Consider the following 20,069-nt stretch of genomic DNA (forward strand, 5'->3'; position numbering starts at 1 on the left):
GACTTGGTCCATGCAGCACTGGGTACCCCTGGGCCTAATTGATGAAAGCAAGGCAACCTGGGTGCTGGCCTGAGCACACTGCCTGGCTTCAAAATGTCCCCTTGACCCCAGCCACATGGCTGGACCAGGCCTCAAAATGGCCCCCACCCACATGGCCAGGCCCCAACAACACCCCAAAAAGTCGAAAATCACACAAAAAATCACCACAATCCAATGCCATCCATGCCCTCAATGATGTTTAATTTCAAGACACCCCACAGAAAGACTTGGTCCATGCACCACTCACTACCCCTGGGCCTACTGGCTAGTGAGGCTTTACAGGCACCCCAAAATAAAAAATAAAAAAATCCACATATAACAGTGAGCAAACATTCCATGACATAAATGAGATTTAAGTAAAAAAAAAACTCACAGAAACAGTTGTATCATGCACACATGACTAACCCTGTGCCTACTAGATACTGTGGCTACCCACAATATATACTTTTTTTAAGTTGTTAAAAAGTTTTAACATTGTAGTTGCAGCAACTGCAATGCCCCAAACAAAGAACACCAACTTACTTGTAAAATCTCAAATCCAAAAGTGATCCAAACTCCAAAGTCCAAAAAGTTCTCAAATACAAATATCCAGCAGCAGCCACAAAAAGTAATCCTTCCAGCTCCAGATCCAAATGAAAAGTGACCAGGAGATAGACAAAGCAGTGGGAGGAGCCTGCTGGACAGGAACTTGAAGTTGGAGACTCTGGGGCACTTCCTTCATTCACTCACTAACACACTACAAAAGGTTCTACTAAGGACTAAGGAGTCAGCAGCACGTGAGGGGAGGACGCATCATGCAGGCCGCTAAAAAACTCACCAACTAATACTAAGTAACTAACTAACTACCTACCACTATCTAGTAACAGAAGGAAGGAAAGGAGTCTCTCTAGTCTGCATTACCTTACTTAAGTTCTCTAACCTCTCTTACATAATCAGCCCAAGCAAGCGCAAAGTTGCAAACAAGTAAGATTTGTAACATTGAGTACCTGTCTAGACTAATAAGAATCACATATTATAAGATTTATAAACGTAACTACCCTGCATGAAAGCAGCAGCAGCATTCTTGCTATTAGGGAAAAAAATAATATTCGCAATAACACAGAACAGAACACACAATAGGAATATAATTAGCTACTCACCAAGGTCTACGACCTCAACACCCAGCAGGTCCAGCGGGTCCTGCTCCCAGTCCAGGATATCGGACCACCATTGCGTTAGTTGGTTATGGGTGCGCTGGACCTCAGAGCAGCGAACCACTGCTCGGCGCACCCTCGCCCACTGGCGGTGACACTCCTGGTTCCAGTGCCCAGACCCCGTCCTGCAGCCTGCTGCCATGGGTTAAGGGGAGGTGGTGCTGGACAAACAAAGCAAGTGCAGCTACCTTCCCCTCAGAAAATAGGAACCTGGACTGCAACCCCTTCCGGGAACCACCTTAAGCAAGGAAGGGGGCTCCTGTTTCCCAGGGTTGCACTCTGCGTAGTAGTACCAGTCTTAAACATCTTCTTGGTTTTGGGGAATGGGCGTAGAAAAGAAAATGTAGGAAGTAAAAATGAAGTCAGAAGAAAAAGAAGGGAAGTAAAAAAAAAAGCAAGTAATAGAAATACAGTACAAACGTGCAGTAAAACTCACAAAAAGTAGAACAAAAACTGCAAAATATACACTTAGGAAGAGAGAGGGATAGATATTAAATAAAAAAATCATTAAAAAAGTTTTAGAAACAAATTATTCAAAAGTGTTTGGATGGATTAAAAGACAGGCCCAGAACCATAACCAGAACAAGAAAAACAAGATGGCTGAGCGCATGTGCACCCGCAGGGTGAAGTTTGCATGATATTTCCCCCCGAACACACAGTCCGCATTGCAAAATGTCAGAAAGTTCTCACTAACATGCGGAAAAAGCAAGTCCTCATGCTCACAGAACTACGCATAGTCTTGCAGAGTTTTTTTGCAGCTTTTTTGCAGCTTCACGGAGTTCCGCGTAGCGCTGCTACGCAAACTCTTCCCAGGGTTAATATTATATAGAGCACATGGCTACCTAAAAAAAGGGTTTCCAGCGCTAGGCTCAATATGGAAGAAAACAGTCTAAAGGAGTGCTGAATTAGGAAAGTTTCGATGAAAGATGTGTACGGAACACTGAGAGAAAATGACATTCTATGGGTCCAAGAAAATATCATGCTCAGCCTCCTTGCTGGGATTTTCTTGCTTTAGGAGAGTGACAGGCCACCAAGGAACTCAGATACGCAGGTCCGATATTTGCTAGGCATTTGTACATATTGCAAAATGCCTTAAATTGTACCCTACAATCAATAGGTAGCCAGTGTAGAGTTTTCAACAACATGGATGTGCTAGTGAATTTAGGAGGTTTAAGAAAGAGATGTGCAGGAGCCTCTAGGAGCCTGTAGGTGTCTAAGTTGTGATTTTGCTGCCCGAAATATAAAACGTTCCCATTGTCCAACCTGGGTATTACCAGGGCCTGGACCATGGTTCTCTGGGCAGAAGTTGAGAGCCAGTACAAAATGTTTTTAAGCTATTTCAAAATGCTGAAGCAGGTAGCAGCTAATTTGGTAATCTGCTGGCTCATGGTAAAATCATCATCATGCCAAAGCTACCAGATTTTTTACGACAAACACAGGTTGGAGGTACTGCCCATAGATTCTTGCCAGAAGTGGGGACCCCAAGCCGTCGGTGGATGGCCTACCAACAACTTCCCGGTCTTATCCCTGTTTAATTTCAGGGAGTTGACTTGTTTTTTGTGATGTCTGTTGGGTGCCTGTTTGTGTGTGTCTGTAGTTCTTAGGTTTGTAGAATGGGACTGGTGCATCTCTGGATGTTGGGACAGTGGAAGTGCTGGGTGTGAGTGTTGTGGATGCTGATGTGGTGGTGACAGTGTCAGTCAGTAAGAAAACTTTATTTGGTTAGTTTCAACCATAAAAGTATACCCTATACATAAAATTGCTATTAAAAAATAAACAAGATCATATTAAAAACGTGGCATATGTACATCACACATAAAATAACACATTTCCTTTATACAAGATACAAATGTCCACCTACGAATAATTAGGTCAGGTAATTCATTCATATGCATCAAGTCCTTCCAAGAGATTCCATACAGTACCATTAACCTTTACATGCACAAACTCATCCTACCCCAAGTGAACAGCATACGATATTTACTCTGTACACTTGAGGAACACCTTAACTTTACTCATAAATTTCCCCATAGCACAAGCAATATCTAAGTTCGTCATTTCCACTAAAAGGTTAGCAGCTTGCATCCTATTCCTAATCCTGTATTTTTTAAATATCGGGCATAAGATCTCTTTTCGTAAGTCTAAAATCTTCATACAATCTAATAAAATATGTACAATATCGCAGTAAGTACCTAACACGCAAATGCAGGTACCATTACAATTCAACATAACATTTTTTACCCCATTCGCACTTTTAGTACCTCACATCTTAAATGGTAGCTCGGCAATCTGTCTAAATAGGGATACTGTTGATTGGTTTCCCAAGCCAAGGTCATATGCGACACCGAAACTTTCCGCAAGAGATACTCTCTATCATATGTGCGGGAAGTCTCAGCTCCCAGTGTCCTTAGTTCTTTCATATCTATACTTGGATGTCCCAGTTGCGGACATAGTTTTAAACCCAACACTCCATATGCTTCACTTAATGTGGCTCTTGTTTCTTTCGACCAGGACAATTCACTAACGGCAATTTCACTTTTACACCACTGGGAAATTTTTAGGCGCTCTCCAGTCCCTAGACGCTGCCAAAAGCATATTAGAACCATGCAGGCAGTTACCGCCCAAGAGGTAATTCCCAGCTCAAGTCTTGCAGCTTGTACCATAGAGGATTTTGGCAGTGAGAACAAGCTTTTTAGGATATTTCCCTCCTCTTTATCCCAACCTTTTTTCCCACTTAAGTAAAGCACTTCTGCCCCGTACAGGAATTGGGGAGGGACCATTGCTATGTAGGCCTCTATGACCGGCCTATCAGAGTTTTCTCCATAAACGCTATTAAATCTTTTTAGTCCCTTCACAGAGGCAGATGCCCTCATTTTAAGAGCCTCCAGATGGGTGTGCCATTTAAGGTTACTCGTAAACCAGATTCCTAGGGATCTGTATTCTTTCAACCTCTCGAGTAATTTTGTACCCAAAGGGAACCTAGTTATTCACTTCCCGAAGCATAGCATTTTGGTCTTTTCCATGTTCACTATTAACTTTTTATTTAGGCAATATTCGTTGAACATGTTTAATTTTCCCTGGAGACCTATCTCCGTCTGGTCCATAATCACTAGATCGTCTGCATATAATAGGCAGGAAATATGATTACCTCCTAATTTTGGACTAGCCCCTTTAGCCTCTCTTAGTTTTGCTGGTAGGTCAGCCAAAAACAGGGAAAAAAGCAGAGGGGCAAGTACGCACCCCTCCCTCAAGCCATTTCCAATCTGGATCTCCCGGCCAATCCACCCTCCTCATCCAAGATTATCTGGACCCAGTTTTCAGTATGTAAAGCTTTATAATGGCCAATAGGTCACCATGTGGATTGTAACCTACCAGGGTTGACCATAGCCGCTCCCTACCCACAAGATCGAATGCCGCGCGGAAGTCCACGAAACAGCAGAATAAATTACCCCTCTGTTCTATCGACTTCCGCACGATGGCCCAGAGAGCAAAACAGTGGTCCACCGTTGAATGCCCTTCTTTGAACCCACCCTGTTCTGAGGGTATTATCTGATTATCCTCTGCCGAGTCTTTTAGCAGGCCTAGGATTACTTTGGAGAATACCTTTTCCCCAATGTCAAGGAGATTTTTTTTAGGCGGTAATTTTTTGGGGCGTTTACATCGCCTTTTTATGTATCGGTCTAACAATAGCCCCTTTCCAGCTTTCTGGCATAATACCTGTCTTTAGAATCCCCTAAAACATATTTGAAAAAAACTCAGCCCATCAGTCTGTATTAGTTTTTATAATAATTACTGGTAGGTTGTCTGGGTCGGCAGCTCGAGTTAAGTTTAGTCCAGCTATTACAATCCTAATATAGCCTAGGGTGAAAAGTACTAATATTTCTTCCCTGACTCCTGGCCAGCTTGTCGATAGTATTTCCCCTTTGCTCTGCCATTTGCCATATATTTCCTCAAGGTAGGATACCCACTTATCCTCTGGAACGGAGCACTGCAGGGATCCCACAACTTCCCCCGTGCATTCCTTAATCAATTTCCAGAATCCTTTAACATTTTTTTCTTCGTTAGCCTCGAGTAAGTTCACCCTGCATTTTTCCTTAAAGGATCTTTTTTTTTCTCTAATAGTTGCCTTATATTTTATCCTTAATTTCTTAAGTTCTATTGATGATATATCATTATAACTACGTCTAAGGCATCTTTCATGTTTCCTAATAGCGGCCTTTACTTTCCGACATTCATCGTCAAACCAAGGTTTGTTGAATGAATATACACTAGCTTTGATTTTTAGCCCAAGATTTCCCCGTTTGATTTTTATCCTGAGGCATTCTACCAGTTGCCTTATTATATCCTCATACCAGGGTAAAGCCTCCCCTGGTAGGGGGTTTTCTAGCCCAACTAATAATTGGAGAGCTCTCAGTTTCTTTAGATAGTCTTCACTAATCCGGGTTGTAAGCCGCTTTGGGTATTCAACATCTCTTTGTAGCACTCTCTGTCTTGGCGGGTCCCTGTTTACCTGTAATTCCATCAGCAGTTGGAAATGGTCGCTACCCTCTACCCCAAATATTTCAAAGTGTTTTATTAAATGGAAGCACCATGCCTGAATAAATACATAATCTATGGGGCACATTTGCTGCCCTATTTTAAAAGTACTATAGAAAACAGGGTGGTCCTCGATATTGATTCAAACATAAGACATATATATATACGGCGCACAGGACTGTCAGAGTACAGTCAGAAAAAGAAAAAGGGGTGCTCTCGCGATTTTGACATGGAAAGGAAAGAGAGATAATTAATATAATATACAATATTAGTATTTACACATAAAGGGGCGGAAGCTATCCGCTGTAATATGAGCCTGTCCACATCAATTAAAAAAGGGGATAAGATTAGGGTGGGGGAGGTACAGGCCAAATATGGTAAACCGTCAAAATGCGCCGTATATATATTTGTTTTATGACGATGTAAATAAATATACAAATCTTGGTATAACAAGAATACAGAGTGTGGCTAAAATCCATCTTTTCTGTTTAGCTTAAATTGTTATATTTGGGTACTGTTTTTCATTGCATTCAATGTGTTTATAAACAATATCAATGCTAATATATCTCCCTCCCTTTGCTTGAATCAATGTGTTTGGATTTAATTGCACAAATAAGACATAATTTATACTTATATATTTTTGTTTGAATCAATATCGAGGACCACCTTGTTTTCTATATTACCTATACCCAGGTCCTTTGATTCTGTGGGTGACACCCCATTGATTTAATGGGCTATTTTAAAAGTACGTTTGGCGGGCCGGTCCGTTTCTTTCCTTCCATTAGCACAGATCAAGCCCATAGCTCCCAGCAGCTGCCCGAGCTTTACGTCTTGGGTAGAGATGTCGCTATTGGAGAACTTCGCAAGCTCTATATTATAGGCTCTTAGCACATTACTCTGCCATGAGTCAATTTTTGGGGGGTTTAGGCTACTCACTTGTTACTCCTGCTGCTGTTTGGACCTGCGAGGGACTGGGAGTCCTGATTCCACTGCTGTTGGGGCTGTAAGGACGCTACACAAGCGCCATACCGGCATTATTGGAGTGCCGCTGACACCTCCTTTACCGCTGCGGGACTGCGAGGCGATTCAAACAGCTGTAGCCTTTTCCCGCAGCGGCCACGCCCCCTTGCCTGCCGAAGGTACAACCTTTCGTAGCACCCGCTTCGCGGGTGCTACTCACTTGTTACTCCTGCTGCTGTTTGGACCTGCGAGGGACTGGGAGTCCTGATTCCACTGCTGTTGGGGCTGTAAGAACGCTACACAAGCGCCATACCGGCATTATTGGAGTGCCGCTGACACCTCCTTTACCGCTGCGGAACTGCGAGGCGATTCAAACAGCTGTAGCTCTCTTCCCGCAGCGGCCACGCCCCCTTGCCTGCTGAGGGCTATAATAGAAGTCTAGGCTCTCCGGGAAGCGGGACGTGCGCGGGAGCGCCCGGGGCTAAGCCCGGGCAAAGGGCGGGCACTCTGAGGCCCTCTGAGACCGAGTGAGGCCGGGCAGGGCCTACCCTCTTTCTCTCCAGGATATTATAGTTAACTGCTCTTTGATGGCTCAAAGTCCGGGCCATTTGCCGCTAGAGAAGGCTGGGTGTAGCTTCAGTGGTCCTCTTGATAATTATTTTTCAAAGGCTCTCATTGATCAAAACAGAGAGAATACTTTGGCAGATCGTAGGGCTGAGCGTCGTCGCTCTGTAGAAAACATAAAGAACAAGGTTTCTGCCGGTTCTCCACCTAAAGCCCTTACGCTTACACTCGGATGTACTCCTTCCAATGAAGATCCTCTAGCCTTGGAAAGTTTCCCACTTTTGCTACGAGACTGTACTCCTACACCAATTGGCCATACAGACCAGCCTGCAGATACTATTCTTCTCCCTAGCTCGTCACTGCCTGTTGTTGATTTGCCTATTCGCACCCTGGCCCAGCCTAAACATGCTTCAAACAAACAGAGCAAATTTGTGAAGGCTAAGAGCCATGGCCCACCACCTGCAAAAAGAAGACGTAAGGGGGGGGTTCAGCAAAAGCCAAAGTTAAGCCACTCGGACTTTGGAAAACCCTCTAAAGTTAACACTATAACTGCTAAGCACTCTGTTGTTCTTCAATCTGATATATCAACTTTGGCTCCCTTGTTACCCTTGGCATCAGTTGTACAACCTATGGATAATATTACTCCAATTGTTATACCGGATGATTCATCCCATATGGATGTTTCCACTATTGCTTCACTGGACAATATGGAACATTTAATTAGGTCCTTTATACTACCTATTATAGAGAGGCTGAGGAGGGTGGAGAAGAAGCTTGAAGCAATAGAGGCTGCAGCTAGTAGCAATCAGGGATCATCTACGGTAGTGGTGAGTGGGGGTCTAGCACCTCTAGCCACGGTGTCGACGTGTACTCCTGGCGCCTTAAAGGGTATTTCTGGCGCCTTAAAGGGTTCTGATCAACCTACTAAACCAACAAATTCTAAGCTGCAGAAGGTTCCCTTACATAAACAGAACATAAGCTCAGTCCCAACAACAGTAAATGTAGTAGCAAGGGGTCCCTCAAAACTTCACGTGGGGACCTCACAACAGCCTATAAGGGGTCGCAACGGCAATAACAGGCCCTCGCCTCGTAGAATTCCTCAAGCTGAATTGCCACCGGAAGCAGCTCCATATGTGGTTGTTCTCACAGGGGTACCTAGCTTGCCAACAAATAAGAGAGAGGGTTTCTTCCAGCTTAAAAACAAAATCATGCATTGGCTAGCTCAATTCAGACCGTTAGCACCCAACATCAATGGTGATATTGTGCACGTTCGACGTCTCCCATGGTTGGGTAGTAGGGCCAAGGACATTGATGGTGATTTAGTGGTTATAAACTTTAGAGACCCTCGAGCAGTTACTTACATATTAAATTGGCCTCAGGGTGAAGGCACCAACTCTATTGCACCGCGTCCTCTTACCTACTTTTATCCGAGATCTTTGTTGTTTCCCCCTAACCACATTGGTGCTCAGATACCCAATCAGATCGCCCCCTTGATGTCCCTTAACACTGGGCTTCCACCAGAACTTTCATATTACCATCATGTTGCTGATCCCCTTGGGTGGAATATGGTACCCCCCAGGTCTTCCAGATACCCTAATAGGAGAATGGAAAACCTGAGACCATTTACAACCTTGGAGACAGCAAATAGGTTCGATATTTTCTCTGGTCTGGATAACTGCGATTGAAGATCACAGAATGACCACTGTATGGTTGGTCATATAAATATAATTCAAACGGAGAAAACTGAGGGTGGCTGTAAACTGGATGGAAATATACAACAGCCAGTGTTGGGGAGTCTAGGATCTGTAAGTCCAAGTACTCCAGTAGCTATTACACAGAGGGCTGAGTGTGATCCAATTCTGAAGTCCATTAATATTGTAGATCAAGCGGTCCATGACCTGATGCCATCTAGGTCTTATCAAGGGGGAGCCGATATTGATGTAGGAGGTGTCCTGATTTTAAGGCAAGTGTCTATAGCCCCTGTTTCCTCAGTAACAAGCCCTACAATAGGGGCTAGTAATAGTGTGGTTTTGAAAATGGGGGCATTACTAGTAGGGGACAGTCCAATGTTAGCTAGGGAAAAAATTTCTATACAACAAAAAATTACCTTGATATCTTGGAACATCGCTGGTTTGATAAAAATCTTTCTGACCCTGATTGGTCTAATTATATAGACGCCAGTGATTTTTGCTTGTTCCAAGAAACCTGGTCCCTCGAAATACCACATAGGGTGGGTTATAAGACATTTAATATTGAGGCAGTTCCTTCAGCTAGAGGTAGACCATCGGGGGGGCTCACGGTGTGGGTTAGTGTGTCATTAGAGGTAAAAATAACACAATTAAACACTGATTCAGCAGATATATTAGGTCTTGTAGCTAACATGAAGGATGGCAGGCGCATTGTTGTGTTTAATATTTACAACCGTCCATGTGGGCTATCAAATGAATCTGTTATTTTTGATAAACTGGAAAAACTCCTTACAGACTATGTAGATGTGACTAGCAGTGTAATAGTTTGTGGTGATGTTAACTGTAACTTCGAACCGATTATAGGGTTTGGAGATGTTTTTATTGACGAGGATAGGGCTAATAACATCCCCTCTCTATCTTATATGAAGGGTGTGCGCTGCACTACCTTAGCCACCCAGATCATGAGATTGGTATCTGTACATGGTCTGAGGGCCTGTAATGGCCAATTTCCATCAGATTCTCCAAAAGCACCAACCTTTGTTAAAAATGACTCCCAAAGCAGTATTGATTATATTTCGGTATCTTTTGATATCTGGTCCTTCCTATCTGACTTTGTAATTGACCCTAGGTATGAAAGTGACCATCGACCATTGCACTTGACCATAGATCATAGTTTAATCTCTAGTACTAGTAGTCCGATGGATTATACTATGCTGGATAATCCAACTATTAATGGCCCTTTGATGAGTAACAATAGGCGTTCGCTCAAATGGGCTAGCCTATTGAGCAATAAAGAGGCATTATCCAGCATTTATTTACTTTTTGCTGATACTTTTGTTAACTATTCGCTCCAACCAGTAGAGGGTAAGGTTTTTATTGACCTACATACTGAATTCTTTAAAGCCTTGGTACCTTTCGTGTCGAAAATGCCAAACAAAAAACAACTGAAAAAAAACTAGCTCTATTGGCATTAAACCCTGGTACAACAAGGAATGTCGTAACTGCAAGGGTTTGCTCCTAGAGGCAATCAAGAGCAAAAAAACATGTGTTATCAGGACCTTAAGACAAGAATATAGGAGGGTGCAGAAAAAGGCTAGAACCAACTGGGACGAGGAATGCTGGGAGAATATGTTAACAGCTGTTAAAGCAAAGGATAATGTGGGTTTTTGGAAACTAGTTGCTAACGAGAAAATTGGAGAAAGGTCACCGGATGATGTGTTTATTGATGAGCAAACATGGGTTAACCATTTTACTCATCTGTATGAAGCACCAGGTAGTGAGGTGACTGTTGATGGAAACAGCTCATGGCTGGCCTCACTTGTAAACACTATAGAGTTCAGCCTGGAGGAAACAGAGTTGGCAATAACCGCTGTAAAAAACGGTAAAGCCCCGGGACTTGATAAAATACCGGGGGACTTGTACAAACACGAGATCAGTGTATGGGCGCCTTACATAAACAAGCTTTTTAATATGCTAGTGGCCGGAGGAAATCTACCAGATAGCTGGCGGGGAGCAGAAATTATTTTAGTTTTTAAGAAGGGAGATAGATATGATCCTTCTAACTATCGTCCCATTTGTCTTTTAGACATTTTACAAAAAATCTTCTTAAGGCATCTTTTAAATCGAATGGATCTGTGGATCGATGAGAACGAGATCTTTACAAAGTTCCAAGCAGGTTTTAGACGGAACACAAGCACGATAGACCAAGTATTTAGGTTTTGTTGCATTTGTTGGAAATATGTTTCTCTACTTAAAGGACATATTTATGTAGCTTTGGTTGACCTTAGGGCAGCTTTTGATTTAGTTTTGCGGGATCGTTTATGGGATTGTTTGTTTGCACTGGGCTTACCACCATGTATACTCCAGCAGATTAGACGATTACATGACAATAACTTTGCAAGAGTACGTTGGGGCCCGCAAGGGGAATTAACAGAACCCATACCTATCAGACGGGGAGTCCGTCAAGGATGTGTGTTGGCCCCTACACTTTTTTCTTTATTCGTCAACGATATCCCAGAATACTTAGACAAATGCAATAATGATTCCCCAAAACTGAATGGTGTGAGGGTTCCCTCACTCTTATTTGCGGACGATACAATTTTGATTTCGCAAACGCCTATGGGTCTTCAAACACTTTTAAATTCCTTTAAAATGTATTGTGATTCAAAAGGCCTAGAAATAAATACAAAAAAAACTAAATGTATGTCCATAAATCCCCATAAATCATTCAAAGGGCAATTCTTTTTAAACAACCAGAGGCTTGAACTGGTTCCAAATTTCTCGTACTTGGGGGTTTCCCTAGATTCAACTACCTCATGGAAAACGCAAATTGAAAAAAGTAAAACTATTTTCAATCAGAGTACTTTTCCTATTATTAAGCGCCATGGGGCAAGTTCAAGCAAGTCCATTTCACAAGCACTAGAAGTTTTTAAATTTAAGGCCCAATCTGGTGCTTTATATGGAGCAGAAATCTGGGGTGTAAAGGCAGGTATTATCTTTATGATTAGTGAAAAAACTTTTTATAGAAGGCTTTTGAGATTGCCCAAATGTACTCCACTTGTACCACTATTTATGGATTTAAATATGAAAATGACAGACCATATTGCATTACTTAGGCCACTTTTGTTCTGGGTCAGACTCTGGAGTATTCCGGATCTTGAAGATTATAGACATGGAATCTTGGAAGTCAAGAACCTTGATGTTTATACTACTAACCCCTGGCTTAAGTATTTTAAAAATTGGTTTTATCGGTTAGGCCTTGCCCATTTTTGGGATGATCCAACGTGTTTGAGACAAAAATGTAAGACTTTGGTCAAGGCAAGATTTTGGTCTCATATAACACACAATTTCCAAAATGGTGATTCATGTGGATCCATTTCACGAAATGTTCTTGATTTCAAGGACTCTCCATTCTTTGAAGACTTTCTAGATGAGATCCAACCACCCCTAGCAAAAAGCCTGTATTTAAAATTAAGATATGGTATATTAAGAACAAAATCTGTACTAGCGAGATGGGACAAGTCTTCAGGGCAACCAGGAAATGTAACTTGCACATGCTGCCAGTTAAACCAGAGAGAGGATGACAGCCATATATTGTTCTTCTGTACAGTCTAAGAACTAGCGAGGAGAAAATGGATCAAACCCTTGTGTAAAGCCTTAGGTATACGTTCATATCTTGAAGCATATAGAATTATTAAAACAAACACTGGACTTCTCACAGTGTTTTGTGTTAGCAGATTTCTATTAAGTGCTAGTTATACCCGTAAATATATGGCTCTTGAACTGTAGACACTAAGTGTGTGCAAATTGCATACAAGGTAGATTGCCCTGATATTGTCTAGTGGTGGTTTTTGTAAAAACATCTGTTTATATGCCTATTTTTTATATTTGGATATTTATTGTATTAGCTGATGAATTGTATATTTTCTTCTTCCCATTGATATATTGTATTGACTGTATGTGTATCCTCCGTGCCAAATGTATTGTTGATGCTTATGTATCTTTTATGGCCGAATGAGCCGAAATAAAGATTAATGATGATGATGATGATTGAAATCACCCAGTATTAAAAGCACATCTTTAGGGTATATATCATATAATCCCTCCAAATCCTTCCTTAAACAATCCAACTCCACTTTGTACTCGTTTATTTTCCCTTTCTGTATGTACACATTTATGATGCATAAACCTCCACCACCTGCGTTGTTATTTAATGTCAATACTCTACTGCCTAGTGCCCAGTTACATTTAAGTTGAAGGGATTGTATATCTTTCACTATCCTTGTTGACACCAGAATCATTTGGCCACCTGATGGCCTACCTACTTGATTCTTTTTTGCAGGCCTTACATGATGAGTAAATCCTTCAGTAACTGGGGTTTCGTCGCACAGCCAAGTCTCCTGCAAACATACAATATCGATCTTCCCAAGGATATTTTTAAACCCTTCCTCTATTGCTATTCTTTTATATCCGTTAACATTCCAGGACAAGATGGATAGGCTGTGTGACAACCCAGTTTCCTAATCATTACTGCTCAAGTGCCCCTCTTCCTCACAACCCATATGTGCCAATTCTCTGTATCTATATACTACCAGAAAGTCATCAACATCCCAATCTAAGTTTTTAGGAATTATCGTGATTTCGAGAGCTTCCTTAATACCCCGTCCTGATGTAATCATTTTTATTTGCCGTTCTCCCAACCCCGCATGGTTCCTGAGGAATGGTTTCCCTTGATTCACCATCATCACTTCTCTCTCTTTAATATTCTAATTCCTTACCTTAACATCTCAGCCTCTGCCTTTTCCATAGCAACTTTTATTAATGCTGAGTGAAGGAGGACCTTTGTTACTTCATCCCCTCTGGTGTTAAACAGAAACCCTACTTCTTTGAGATCATCTGTACTAACATATTTTAAACTGGGGCATTTTGCAAACAAAGAGAGGAGCTGGGACCGATTTAGGGGCTTTAATTTCTTTGCCCTTTCCCCCCCTTTCCCTGACCTATGTGTTCTACAAATAGCCAGGTGTCCACCGTCCTAATTTGCTGTGAGGTTTGGGATCTTTCATCTGCACTTCCTTTCTTATTTACATCTTCTCTACCTCTAATCCTACAGCTAATGTCAGATGTTTGATTACTAGACCCTACACATATCGGCGTCTCCATCCCGCCTTCTAGTTCTACATCCTCCTTTCCTCTGTGGTAATTCCTCCAAGAGTCCTTGGTATTCTTCACCATACTTTTCCCTGATTCCCACTTAGATTGACCCTCAGAACTAGGAACTCTTTCTCTTATGTCTGCAAAGGTTAACTTTTTAGTTTCTAGCCTATTGCTTTGCAGAGTGATGATAACATGGGGCCTTTTTACCATTTCGCCGCCTCGGGTATTTTGTTTTATACGCCTCCATTCCCCATATCTCTTTATAATCATAGGACAGCGGGAGATATATACTGTTGGTTCCTCCTCTTTAGGTCTGCTCACCGTTACCACTTCCTCCTCCCTTACCACTTCATCCTCCTTTACCACTTCCTCCTCCCCATCCTCTTCAATATCCTCCTGAATTTCCACTGATCTTACTAGAGTGGGCATTAGGTCTTTAATCTGAGTCAACTCCCCTAATATATTCTTAAATTGTTTACTTTGTGTTTTTAAAATTTCATTGTTTAAAACTGAAACCTCTAAAATGCCCTGTTAGGTTTTCTGGAGCATGAGCATAACCTCGAGCATAGATAGACTAGATGAATCCATTACCTCCAAACTATGCGCAGGAATGCCTGATAAATCAGTACGAGCAGCATAGGAGTTTTCCCCTCTTGTATTCACACGTGGGCTGGAATACCTCTGAGCAGAGTCTACCCCACCCGAGGTGTTACTCTGGCTTTCTCTTTCTTCTTCCTCCACCTCTACTTCTATTTCCTGAATAATTAACGACTGAAATAACCATGGGGAAGATGACAAGCGAGGTTCCAGCGGGATCTCAGCAATGTCAAAATCAGTCTGGTCTAGAGATTCCATGCTTATAGCTGCCGGGGCCACGGTGATTTGCCGTGACTCTACCACATTTAACTCCTTTTCTGGTGTCTCCTTCACTTTAAAGTGTTTGCCTATGAAGTCCTTGATAGATTTTGAAACTGCCGATCCACCTTTTGCGCCTGCTTTCTTTGAAGACTCCAACACCTTCTTTGGGATTAAGCCTGAGGGGGGGGGGGGTAGACCCTCTCGCTGGTGTTTTAATACCGCAGGGTGTTGCCATATCCCCATTTATCTTTTCAACGCCTCTCGGTAATTCAGTCAAGTCCTCCATCCCAGGGCTTTTTTCCCTGTTTTCTTGGGTTTTTTTGGGGCTTTACGTGGCTTGTTTTTTCCTAAGGCCATTTCTTTTATTCCCCTTCACTCCTTCCCTCCGGGGTGCAAAGACTTTTAGGAGGTTTTTCCTCCTTAGCTTTCTTTCGGATTCCCCGGTACTTCCGGTGCACAGCCGCCCCTTGTTCCTTGTGCCCTCAAAATTACACTCCTTGGTGCTTTCTTAAATAGGGGAAAATTTCACTTACCTCTGTTCTGTGGGCCTGCGCTCTTACCTCCACCACTTCTCAACAATTCTCTCAAGTTTCTTTTCACCGAACTACCTCTGGCCTTGGTACTGCCTCTGGCCTGGGTACTCGCCCACTCAGAGATCCACCCATTTAATCCTGCCCCAGGTTTAGGTATCCTCAGTGTCTTTATGTGTCTTTAGTGCTTCCGTTGCCCCTCGCGCTTTTATCTTTGATGAGCCTCCTGTGTATAATTGCCAGTGTATGCTCCTATGGACATTCTCTGTCGTTTGGACCTTTTGGGAGCTCCTTCCCTGTACAGCATCAACTACAGGCAGGCTTGATGATTCTGGGTGCGCCTACCCTCAGCCTCGGTAGTTGCGGCTCGCGATAGTTTTAAGGGTGCGCCTACCACCAGACTCAATGGTTGCGGCTCGCGCCACCAGCGCCGCCCGCTATCAGGTTCGTGGTTCACAGTGCGTGCTGGTTAATTTGCTGGTCGAGGACCTTCGTGTCTTCGCGTTTCCTCGCTTCTCTCCCGTCTCCCGTGTGCAGCTGCCTAATGTGGCGTTGTAGCGTCGTAGTGAAAACCATACGCCGAGAAGGAGAGCAGTGGGAGGTTCCCGAAGAGCACGTATCCAGCGTGTATCCAGCGCCACACAGAACAGAAGTCTAACAACTCCCGAAAGGCACGGCGGGCTCATCCCTTGACAAAGAAACAGTGGTGACAGTGGTTGTGGTTGTGTGTGGTGTATGTACGGAAGTGATGGTGGTGGGTGTGGGTGTGGTGTTGGTTGTTCTGGCTGTGGATATGGTGGTAGCGGTGCGATGTGTGCAAGCGAGTGTGTTGTCATGTGTGCTGTGAGGGGGTGATGGGGGACTGGTGTCAGTTTTGGTTGTGAATATGATAGTGATGATAGTGGGTGCAGTGTCTGTTTGGATGCATGCCTGCTTTTTTGTGATGTTTTTGCTTATGTGCGGATGTGCCATGGGTCTGTATGAGTGGGTGGGTGCAAATATTTGCATGTGCTTTGGATAGGTTTGAGAATAGGGTATTGTTATGTGACAGGGCAGGGGAAAGACACAAGGTTGGGGGGATGGCAGGCTGCGTGGAGGGAGGATGCCAGAGCCTTAAAAGATCTATGTACGACAAGCATTGCACTGTGACTATCTTCCAGGAAGGGCACCATCTGCTGCAGATGGCTGCCTTGCCCCTGGACGGCATTCAGTAGTGCAGCCTGACCAAGAGAGATGTTTCTGCGGAGGTCAATGGCCTCCTCAGTCTGCACAGTGGGAGGGGGGCAGAGGGACAGGGGCTCAGGTGCCTGGAACAAAGGAGATGGCTCCACTCTTAGGGGAGTAAGCCCGGCAAACTGGTTGGGGAGCAACAGGGAGGGGGGCAATGGACCTGTGGGTTGGCGGACAAGGAATGAGTTGGAACAAACCCTGTGGGGTCCACCACCACAAAGGAATATCAACTTGGCTCACCCACCCACATCACATACAAGGTTTCATGTGCTTCGTCTCACCGGCTGTAAAGGGAGGCAAATTTGGACACCTCCCTGGAGGGCTGTCAACATATGTATCTACGAGCAGTGCTTGTGGGCTCAACTTCAGCAGCTATCACAGCAGTCAAGCTCCAGGGCAAGCAAACAGTGGTGGTTTCAGTCAACACATACATTCACCCAAAACAAAAAGCGAACAATTCAAAAGCTAATTGACCAAGTAACAAAGTACGTAACTGACATGGAAACCTCAAACTTTATCCTGTCTGGGGACCTAAACCAATACCTCTTCGGCACATCGGGGGGCCAGGAGGTTTGTATCCAATCCACAATTTTCAACATTTTGACTCAATGCGCATCAATACACATAAGCAAGAGCAGCAAGAAAAGTCATCTTCTGGAAGACTTAGAACACCTACACCTCAGAGCTCTCAAAGGCAGATTCCCCGAAGACTCGCCTCCCATACCTTCATACTACTCCCCTATAACAAGCTCCATACTAGGTTACACGTTTGCAAGCCTCTCACTGTTTCCACACATCCTCGGGTTCAGAATGCAGGACAAGGGGGAGAGCGATCACCGTCCACAAGAAGCTATGCTTCTAGCCACTGCACCTATCTCCATCCATCAAATACCAGCCCTGGGGCCCATCTAGATCTCAAATCTAAGAAGGATCAAATGCGCAGTGCCCAACGCAGAGTCCCTGTCAGGAACAGCAATTGAGCTGTTTAAGTCATAAGCAACAGGCTCAAATGACCAAATAACCCTATGGGAACATTTTATTGCCATATTACGAAACCGCTGGGCCGCACCCTCAACAAAAAAAGATCACTCCCAGGCTCCGAGCCGGAGAAATAGGATTCCGAAAGCACAAAGAGACCACCTAAAGCTCCTCAAAAAATCAATAAACAGCACCTTAAGCACGTTGAGAAGACAGCCAGGGGCCTCAAGCGCCCAATCACTCTTGAGGCCAGGCCCATCTTACATGTACTGTGATGTGAGGTACTGTGACATTAGAGAAAACAATGTGGCCAATTGAAGACTGACCAACCATTGTAATATTGTACTGACACCTTTACAGCCAAGCCCATTGGCTTGATGGCTATGGTCCATGAAACCTGGTAACCTAGTATAGACTACATCCTATGACTGAAGTCACTATTAAAGGGCTGCCATGTGTGTCAGTGAGAGCTTGCTCTCTGGGGATGTGTGGTCATGTGCACTCATAGATGGGATATAATACAATGTGTGATGGAGTATGTGTGGCATGTACTAGCATCACAGGACACACATTTTTGGCATATGATGCACTGTTATAGGGATGACATCAACATACCATTGTATGTCCTTTTGGATTGGTTGAAGATACAAAAGCTAGTGATTCACCTATACCGCACCTGTTATGAACTAACCAATTATTTGCACTGTTAATGTGTCACGTGTGACATAGGGCTGTACAGTGCAAGCAATAGTAATGGAACAGTAAAAACGGACTGGTGAAAGTGAGGGACCTGTCATTAGAAAATCTCACACCTGGGAAATGTAGGTCAATGAACAGAAATATCAAGTCAAGGGGTAACCTCAATCACCATTCCAAATGTAGTCCATGTGATAACAATCTATGGGTGTATTATTTGTGACAACTCAGTTTGTGAGCATCCGAGGACCCATATGTCAACACGGATGTAACTCTGTGCATCAGTTGTATTGCCACGGGGACTCAATCCCAGCCTGGCACATGGATCTGACTGTGCACAGCTTATTGTCAGCCCTTGCTCTCTGCAGACTGAGCATACTGATTTAATTTAATTTAATTTAATTATGGTGCTTATAAAGTGCTAACAATCATCCTGGGTAGGATATCACAGCGCTATAATGGCAGTAGTGAATGTCAGTGATAGGCAGATAATAGGATCCTTGTTTTAATCAGGCTTGGGGAAGAGAAATGTTTTCAATTGCTTCCTGAAGGACAGGTAGCAGTCCGTCAGTCTAAGATTCACGGGCAACTCATTCCAGCTTGTCGCCGCCAGGTGGGAGAAGGCCCGTCCACCCATCCTTGTTGTTTTCACACGGGTAGTTCTTGCTCTTGCTGTTGTTTGGGAGCGCAAATTCCAAGATGGCGCATAGAATTTGATTTTCTTTTTTAGAATACATGGGCCTGTATTGTGCAATGCTCTATGCATTATGCACAATAGTTTAAACGTAGCTCTTTGCCTCATTGGCAACCAGTGGAGCTCTCTTATGCAACTCTTGGCTGAGTCATATTTCCTTTTGTTGCAGATTGCTTTTGCTGCAGCGTTCTGTACGATCTGTAATTTGGAAAAGAGATAATCGCCATTCCCACAAACAGGGAATTTCCATAGTCCAGCCTACTCATCAGTAGGGACTGGACCAGGATCTTCTTACAATCAGTAGGAATCCATGGAAAGACTCTTCTGTGCATTTTCAGTAATGCAAAGGCTTTACCACAGATTGTTGATACAAGGGTTTTCATGCTCAGAGTGTTGTCCAATGTCACACCTAAATTCTTTGCCGTTACTGTCGGGCTGGGGGGGTGCCCAGAGTTGTGGGCCACCAACTGTTATCACATAGCTGTGTATGCCTGCCGAACAGTAGTATTTCGGACTTATCTGCATTTAACTTAAGGCAGTGGCTATGCATCCAGTTGGCTAATTCGGTGAGGCAATTTAGTAACCTATCCTTTGGATCATTTTCCTCATCTAATGTGATCATCAGCTGGGTGTCGTCTGCATATGAACAGATATCGACACCCCATTTTCTTCCTATTTCAGCCAACGAGGAGACAAACACATTGAACAATGTCGGGCTGAAAGAGGCCCCTTGCGGGACCCCATACTTGATGTTCCGGGGAGGGGATGAAAAGTCACCCATCCGTACTGATTGTGTTCTATCTTGCATAAAGGATCGCAGCCACCCTAATGCATTTTCCCGGATACCTTTTACTGCGAGGATTTCCAGTAACCGATTGTAAGGTACGGTATCAAACGCCGCCGAGAGGTCCAATAGTATCAGGTCGACCGTTTTTCCCTGATCTAC

This window comes from Lissotriton helveticus, chromosome 10 (genome assembly GCF_964261635.1).
Source record: "Lissotriton helveticus chromosome 10, aLisHel1.1, whole genome shotgun sequence".
NCBI classification, from domain to species: domain Eukaryota; kingdom Metazoa; phylum Chordata; class Amphibia; order Caudata; family Salamandridae; genus Lissotriton; species Lissotriton helveticus.